An 8,848-nucleotide genomic window follows, 5' to 3' on the forward strand; every position below is an offset into this window, starting at 1 on the left:
TGACAAGTGTTAGATGGAAAAACCTGTTAGGTTATCTAATGCATTTCCTGCAGTCACTGCAGAATGCTTCCCCCATCACGGTGGCCAAGTGAAATGCCCTGAAGCTGTCGTAGCTTCAGTTGTCTCTGAAGTCCATCTCGTCCAGTAGTCTGTGTCTAACATGGGCAGGCGCCAAATACATGCGAGAGATGTAAGAAACTCGATAGAACATGATTTCGGCTCGTAGGAACGGGTCTTCCGAGCTCTGTTGTGTGGTCAGCATGAGGGTTTAATCCCTTACAATAAAGCTGGTCTGGCTACGGTAACTCCGGATGTTGCTGATCCATGGGTCTCGCTCCTCCTGGGAATTGGTGATACCTTGTGGCAAAGGGCCGGAGGGTGTGCTCACTGGGGAGAGGTTTCCTTTTATCAGCTGAAAATGTCATGTCTGGGGTTGCTCACCACCTCTCTGGGTCTGATTCTTGTACCGAAATCCTGCCACTGTTTGATCACGTATTGCTGGTCTCTCCACTCCTGAATTTGTACTTCTCTCTTCAGTCCTGGCCTGTGAAATGCACTGGGGGGTGCAGTGTTCTGAAAGAGAACGGCCGCAAATGAGCTCCAGGGAATGGTTAATTCTAGCAGGCAGTTGTAACATTTGTCCTATCGCATTATTTACAGTTTTGTAGCCTGCGCTTACAATAGATGAGGCTACGGCCAGTACCCTGTGTGTGTCAGAGGTGCTATTTTCAGAGCTTCTCGGCAAATAAACTCTTGTAAGAACACAATTAGAGAAACACTTCTGGCTCCTTTAGGAAAGTAGGAATCCGAAAGGCAGCCAGTAATGACACTCATTCTGTGGCTGTGAAAACCCTCCCACAACAGTTTCAGATGGAGGGACCTCGGAACAGTTGTGCTTCATCTTGGCTGAGGCTGTGTATAGCTGGATGCTTAATGTGGTACATTACCCACCTTAGTGACTTCTGTGGCCCTAAGTTGAGTCTTTGTGGTGCTTACCTTGCTGTTTGACCCTGCTAGCTGATTCCTTTTAGGACCTAATGACATGTCTACAGGACACACTCCCATTGCTCCTAAGTGCCCAAAACATGTTCAAAAAGGGGGCTTAGGATCTAAATAGCTCCTAGCGGTTGGGGATGTGAATGGTTAACCAGAGGCCTGGCCTGGCTGATTTCACATCCCTCATATATAATACAGCATGGTCAGGACTCCAAGGTACTAAAGCTTGCAGGAGAAAACTGGATCCCGTGTAGGGTTGGACAGCTTTGAGCTCCACCAATCAGACAGTTTCCAGTGCAACTCAGAGCAGCCTTTGGGCTTTTTCAGTTGTGGGCTGAATCCAGCTGCTGAGGTCACCAATGTGTGGCAGCCACAACCATGGTAGAGAAGTCGCTATGTTGCTCCGTCACCCGTGGCTCCCTGGGTGGGTGGGATCTGGGAGGTGCATGTTACAGCTGTGCAGGCATGCTGGTACTTGCCTGTGGCTCCCACACATACATGGGCTGCCCCTGGCCTGTCCTGGTTCCGTGGGGTTTCACAGCTGTATTCACGTACACCAACAGTGAGTGCCTCGCCTGCAGTCTTGCTCTTCCAGCCTGTCTTACCTGACCAGCTTGGAGTAAGCACGGGCCGGGTCTCCTGCTCCTCACGCCTGGCTGCAGCAGGCCGTAGACCCTGCAGCTCTCTGCTGGATGACCCGGTTCTGTCATGCAGCCCAGTGGAGCGAAATGCATCCCTGCAGCTGGGGTGGCCCCATCGTTCCATGGTCTCCTCCCGTGGCCCCATTGTCCCACAGTCTCCTCCCAAGTCTGCCTGTCTTTCCAAACCCCTTTCTTGGGAGCAGGTGCCAGCCTGCTGTTCCCGTCTCCTTTCACCAAACCTCCCTTTTCCCCACCGGGGGCACTACTGCGGCCCTCTGGCCCTCCCCCTGGGCCATGGCTTCCGGCCCTCTGCTTCCCTCTTTCCCAAAGCAGCCTCCTGGGGCCAGGCCCAGCCCAGCCCGGCCCAGCCCCGGTTCTCCTGGGATTTCCTTGCTGCTTATGCCACCTCGTGTCCCATGTTTTTCATAACACAGATACAGAATCCGGGGCTGGTGGAGATGGCATGCGACATGGAGTCCAGCCCCTGCCCAAAGCAGGACCAACCCCAACTCAATCACCCCAGCCAGGGCTGTGTCCAGCTGGGACTCTCAACCCTTTAGGGCTGGAGATTCCACCCGCTCCCTAGGGAACCCAGCCAGGACTTCCCCACCCGCCGGTGGAAATGGTTTTCTCCTAATATCCAACCTTGCCCTCCCCTGCTGCAAGGTGAGCCCGTTGCTCCTGGCCCTGCCATCTGCCACTGCTGAGAACAGCCTCTTTGGAGCCCCTCTGCAGGAAGCTGAAGCCTGCTACCAAATCCCCCTTCTCTCCCCCCCTTTCTCTGCTGCAGCCTAGACCAACCTAAATCCCTCAGCCTCTCCCCATAGGTCACGTGCTCCAGCCCCATCATTTTGGCTGCCCCCTCCCCTGGACCCTCTCCAATGCGTCCACCTCCCTTCTGTAGTGGGGGCCCAGAACTGGACACAACACTCCAGCTGTGGCCTCCCCAGAGCTGAATAAAGGGGAATAATCCCAGCTCTGGATCTGCTGGCCATGCTCTTCCTACCACCGTTAGCCTGTGTGCCTGTAGGGCGCACTGCTGGGAGCTGCTACTGGGGCGGGCGCTGGGCCTCGCCTCACAACGCTCTCCAGCCACTGCCCTTCCCGCTTTCCTTCCCATCACTTCTCAGGCGCCTGTCCCAGCGCAGTGGGGAAAGCACTCCAGACAGGCCCACCCTGGAGCCGCCTGGCGCCTGTATGGGCGCTGCTCCTCTGCCCCTGCTCTTGGGGCTACAGGTCTGAGCGCCACCAGCATGGGCTGGTTCCTCCGGCGGCAGCCTCAGGCACCTAAGCCTGTCCAAGTGACCATGCTGCAGCTGGGGGGACTGTCCTTCAGCCCTGCCCGCTCCCCTTTGCCCCAGCTGCAGTGGGGGAAGATGCCAGAGCATCAAGGTGCATGAGCTAAACATGCAGCTGACTGGCCTCAGCTGCTGTGAGCCCCACCTGCCCCCCATCTCGGCCTGCTTTGCCTGCATTGAGATGAGCTGCCTTCCCTTCAACTGCAACATCCCCCGCCCCCCGTGAGCTGAACCCGCTCTGTGGGCCTGGCGTCTAGAAGTGCTGCAGGCACTTGGCCAGGGCCTCGCTCTGCTGGCTGGGGGCGCAGTGAGACTGATGGGGGGGGACTTGTCCATAACAACAGTGCTGGGCAGCCCCCCCCCCCCCGAACAGAACTAGACTCGTCTTCAAACAGCTGCACCCTCAGGCCGGGCCGGGGCCACCCTCACTGGGGCTGTGAGATGAGGGTCACTCGAGGGCCGAGTAACCTCATGGGCCACTCCAGGGGATGCCAAGCGGGAGCTGGTCTGTGAGGGGAGCCAGTTTAAAAGCCAGTTGCCTGTTGCCCTGTGCTGCTGCCTCTGATACAGGAGGAGCAGGGGGAGGGGGGAGGGTGTCTGAGCTTCCTGCCGCCCGGCTCCTACTACACTTCACGTGCAGAGCCGCAGCAGGGCTCGGTCCCAGACTCACCGAGGGGGGGACATGCCGGCAGTGGAGAGCATAACCACTCAGCTTCTGCTAACCAATGGATCGACTGCGCTAGCCCGTCCCTGCCCCCCGCAGCCCGCCTCAGGGGGCTGTGCGTACGCGCAAGGTGGGGCTAGGCCATTCTCCCTGCGTGGGCAGAGCTTTGGGCCTCTCGCAGCCGCCTCTCCACAGTGCCCAGCCCCTGCAGCTCCCGGCCAGCCCTGTGCCACCCTCCTCGGCTCAGCCCCAGGGGCATGGGCCATTTCTCAGCTGGGGGTGCTGAGGCCAGGAGCAAGGCGCTGGCACGGTGGGACAGAGCCCTGTGGCCCACGGCTCTGGCAGCCGGTCCCCAGCCAGTGGAGGGTCCCTGGGCCCCTGCCTCATCCCCCGCTAGCCCAGCGTGCCGTGCCGGGGTTCGGCCGCTGGCGGGGCAGAGCCTGGCGCCCTGAAGGAAGTAGCAGGGGTACCAGCGGGGCAGGGTGTTTATTCAGCAGAAGTTGGCCCGCAGCTCCCGGCCGTGCAGCGGCTGGCACGGCCGCCAGTTGTCCAGCAGCGGGCTGGGCGGCTCCCCGGGCCCGCTGCTCAGCAGGCCCCGCAGGGCGCTCAGCTGCTCGGCGCCCACGTCCACCGGCTCCCGCAGCACCAGCCAGGTGACGCTCTCCAGCAGCGGCGGGGTGGTCAGCGAGCCCGGGTAGGTCCAGAAGTCGCCGGAGGCGGGCAGCAGCTGGAGCGGCTGGAAGGCGGCCAGGGGCGCCTGGCTGCCCCGGGTGCGCACGGAGCCCAGCGCCTCCACCAGCGGCTGCAGGGCCGGGCAGGGCGCGCCCAGGCGCAGCAGCACGGCCACCACGGCCAGCCCGTCGGGGCGGCTCAGCGCCCGGCTCAGCTGCCCGTAGCGCGGGTGCCAGTGCACCACGTGCAGCTCGGCCGGGAAGCGGCGCCCCTCCAGCGTGTGCTCCGAGCCCTGCGCCGGCCCCGAGCCCCAGTGCAGGTGCAGCTGCGCCAGGCGGTAGGGCCCCGGCAGCGGCCCCCCGGCCAGCGCCGCGCCCTCGGCGAACGCCACCTGCACCGTGTGGCCGGTGTTGGCCAGGCCCTGCGCCGCCGCCTCCTCGTAGCCGAAGCGCAGCGGCCGCAGGGCGGCGTCGTAGCGGGTGTCCTGGGCGCGGATGTCCACGGGGGACTGGCGGCGGCCGCGGGCCCGCGGGAAGCGCTCAGCCCAGCGCTCCGGGCCGTCCGCGGGGCCGTAGCCCCAGGCCTGGGAGGCGGCGCCGCTGGGGCCGGGCCTCCCGCAGCAGCCCAGGCAGCTCATGGTGCGCGCCCGCCGCCCGCCCTCTGCGCGCCCGCCCGCCGCCCGCTGCGCGCCCATTGTGCGGCCCCGCCGCGTCACACGCGTCGCCCCCCGAGGCGCCGGGGCCATGGCTTGGGGAGGCCCGCCCCGCCCCCCAGCCCCGCCCCTCAGCCCCCAGGCTCCCCCCCACGGGGGCCCCTGCCCACGGGCAATAGCCCCGGAGCGCCGGCCAGCAGGCAGGGAAGGACACCCCCTGCCCAGCCCCTGCAGCCCTCCCTGAAACCCAGCGTGGGCCCACCCGGAGCGGGGCCACCCCCGGGCGTTCTCCCTGGGCTTGGCCAGGACCCCACTGGGGGACGCACCGGCCCACGGACAGCAGTGTGGCCCGACCCTGCCGCAGGCAGCTCAGTCCCTCCAGGCCAGATGATGGTCCCCCCCCGCAGTGCTGTGGTGCCCCCCCACGGGGCTGTGTCCCCCCCCCCGCAGTGCTGTGGCGCCCCCCCGGGGCTGTGTACCCCCCCAGCAGTGCTGTGGCGCCACCACGGGGCTGTGTACCCCCCCCAGCAGTGCTGTGGCGCCCCCCCGGGGCTGTGTACCCCCCCAGCAGTGCTGTGGCGCCCCCCCGGGGCTGTGTACCCCCCCAGCAGTGCTGTGGCGCCCCCCCGGGGCTGTGTACCCCCCCCAGCAGTGCTGTGGCGCCCCCCCGGGGCTGTGTACCCCCCCCCCAGCAGTGCTGTGGCGCCCCCCCGGGGCTGTGTACCCCCCCAGCAGTGCTGTGGCGCCCCCCCGGGGCTGTGTACCCCCCCCAGCAGTGCTGTGGCGCCCCCCCGGGGCTGTGTACCCCCCCCCGCAGTGCTGTGGTGCCCCCACGGGGCTGTGTACCCCAGGGGTCCCTGCTCCGCCCCAGCCCACCTGCGTGCAGAGCTGAGAGGCCAGGCCCGGTCCTGTCCCTGTGCATGTCTGGCTCTTGTTCCCCCCCCCCGCCACTCTTCCCAGGCTGGTCCACTGGGCTCCCCCCACTGCCTGGAGGACGCCTCAGGGCTGGGCCCGGGTTTCTCTTTGCTGGATGTAGGATTAGTTTCTCCTCGCTGCCCCCAGCAGCCACTTGGCCGGCCCCAGCAGAGGGTGAGGGGCTGCTCCTGTGATGGGAGCCCCCCCCCCCCGTGCACCACACGCCCCTGGGAGCTTTTCCCACCCTGCTGCACAAGGCCGGGCGGGAGACCAAGGCTCCGCAGGACCCTGCACCCCCAGGGCCAGCGCGCCCGGCCCCACCAGACGGCTGGCCTGCTGTGCTGGAAGCCAGGGTCCACTGCCGCCAGCCATGGGCCTGGAGTGCTTTGGCCATGTCCCCTAGAGCAGGTGTGTGCCCGACAGCCAGGGGGTGGGCGTTTGCCCCCCACACCGGCCGCTCCCTGCCCCAATGTTACGGGCACACAGAGGGCCCCTCGGAGGCATGTGGCCGGCTGAGCGTCCTGATCGGGAGAGAGGTGCCCCCCCCCTCAGCCCTGCACTCCCCAGCCGCCGCCGGTGCTGCCGTACCAGGCTCTGCCTGTGTGCACCCCGAGAGCTGCCCCGGGCAGCAGCCCCATTCCCTGCCCCTGCTTGGTTCCTCCCCACTGATTATTTTCATTGCGGCCCCTCTTGTCTCCCTCCCCTTTCCGTGTGCACGCTCGGCCCTGCCCCACTGGCCAGCTGGCCCCATCCGCCTGCAGCAGCCCCTCTTCTCACAGCACCCCGCCCCCGTCTTAGGGCCCCCCCCCTCAGGTCCACGTTCCCCCTGCAGCTGTGTGCTGAGATCTGCCTGGCAGGGACTAGCCTGCTCCCCCCCAACCTAGAGAGGGTCACTGGCCGCGGCCACAGCCCAGCCCAAGGGCCCTCGCCGCAGGGGCCGGGAGCCAGCTGGCTTTCAGCTCAGGGGGCGGCGCCTACACTAAGCTGCAGCCGGCCCCAGTTCGCCTGTGCCTGGTGGTGGCTCCGCCTGTTGGGGGGGGGGGCTCCTCCTGGTGCACAAGCAGAACAGCTCCTGTGAGCTGGGGCAGGGGGCGACCCAGGGTGGGGGGGACCCCTGTGCCACCTGAGCCCCCCCCAGGCGTCCAGCAGGGAGGTTTGCCCCCGGGGGCTGCGCTGCGGCTGTGCGGGAGCAGGCGTCCCGGCCAGGCCTGTCTCCCCCTGCCAGTGGCTGTCTCCATTTAGTACCCGGGCAAAAGCACTTTGGGGGCGGCTCCAGTGCCCCTGCCGGGGGGGGAGGGAAATGGCACCGGGGGCCACACTGGGGTGGGGCGCCCTGGAGCACAGAACCAGGCTCCCTGGGAGGCCCCGAGGGGGGGCGCTCGCCCGCAGGGCTGAGCCGGGAACCCCCCGCCTGGGGCAGCACCAGGCAGCGCGTGCGGCCGGCGTGGGGCACAGGCCAGGGGGCTGCACATGGGCGTGGCCAGGGCCCCAGCAGCCAGAGGGGAAGTGGCTCCTGCGGGGGAGGGTCACAAGCGCCTGGCTGCCAGCTGGCCGGGGGGGGGGAAGGGGGGGCTGTAACTTACACTTCCAGCCCAGCCTCCCCCCCCCAAGGGCTGGCAGGGAGGGAGCAGCCGGCTCTGCAGCTGCTGCGCCCGAGCTAGTCACCTTGGGGGGGGGGGGGGGGGGGGCTGCGCTAATGCCCCTGGGATGCAGCAGGCTGGAAGGGGACCCCCCCTCCCCCGCTGGGCCCTGCCCTGACAGGCCATGCCCATGACTGGGGGGAGGGGGGTAGCCAGCGACTGGCTCCAGCCATGGGCCTGGTTGGGGGGGGCGGGAGGTATGTGGGGCGACCATGCCCCAGCCCGCGCTGAGAGCAGGGAGGTGGCAGACGTCCCGCTCCTGACAGCTCTGCCCTGCTGGGGGGGACGGGAGCCACAGGGAGCCCCTTGCGCCTTCGCCCTCCTCCGGGCCTGTGATGCTGCGCGGGGGCTCAGTCCTGCACACGCCCCCCTGGGCCCAAAGCGGGCAGCTGCCTTCAGGCGCTACCGGGCCCTGCAGCCTCCTCCTGCCCGGGCAGGGCAGGGCTGGGCCGGGCGGGGGGGCTCAGCAGGTGCCAGGACGCCCCGTTGGACCATTGCTTGGGGAGGTCACTGCCCCTGCTCGGGGCCCCCAGGGTACAGCACCCAGCGCTCACAGTGACATCCTGCCTACCAGGGACCAGGCCTCCCCCCCTGCCTGCGGGCCCCCCTGCTCCAGGGACACACCCCTCAGCTGCACACAGACAGGCCCAGGCCCGGCCCTGCCCATTGCCACTAATTGCAGTACTCACGCCCCCCTGGCTCCAGCGCTGCGCCGGGTTCCCTCCCTGCCTCACCCCCACGTCTGCGTGGCATTAGCCCTGGCGTATGCAAATCGCACTGTAATTACAGCTCAGCTAATTAGCAGCTGGCAGCCCTGCTGGGGCTTTGCCTGCTAAGGGACCGGCTCTCCTGGGCGGGGGTCCAGCATGGACGCGGGTTCACTGCAGCGCCTTCGCCAGGCCAGAGCCAGGCCCCCGCCCCCCGCCGCCCTGTACCTGGGGAGAGCTGCACCCCACAGAGCACTTAACCAACCCCCCCAGCCCCGGCCAAGCCGCCTGGGTCCTGCAGCACCGTGGGAGCGGGGGCTGGGTTGCTCCCCCCAGTGCTCAGAGCTGGAGCAGCGCACCAGGGGCCCAGGTGCGAGGTGGCTGCTGCAGCCTCTGAGCGCCAGGCTCAGGCTCAGCCCAGAGTTGGGGGGGGTCGGGGGAGGGGAGCTTGGCGAGAGCCATGGGGGGGGAAGGGCGCGTGTGCCCAGCCAGGGTCCGTGACATGGCCCCTGTGCCACGGCCGTCTCCTCCCACCCCTGCGTGGCCCCCTCAGCCCCTGGGGAACCCCCACCAGGTACCCACCTGCCGCCCACGGCGCCATGGGGGCTCCCCTCAGGCTGCACAGGGGCTGCTGGGGGTTACCTGGTACCCGCCCGGCTCATG

At 67.1% G+C, this 8,848-nt stretch overlaps 1 pseudogene; it reads right to left on the reverse strand.

Moving 5' to 3' along the window:
* Positions 1-4,066: 4,066 nt before the first annotated feature.
* On the reverse strand, positions 4,067-4,980 carry LOC142819223 (carbonic anhydrase pseudogene; annotated as a pseudogene).
* Between the last annotated feature and the right edge of the window lie 3,868 nt (positions 4,981-8,848).

Source organism: Pelodiscus sinensis, chromosome 21 (assembly GCF_052426305.1).
Source record: "Pelodiscus sinensis isolate ZL-2025 chromosome 21, ASM5242630v1, whole genome shotgun sequence".
In the NCBI taxonomy this organism is placed as follows: domain Eukaryota; kingdom Metazoa; phylum Chordata; order Testudines; family Trionychidae; genus Pelodiscus; species Pelodiscus sinensis.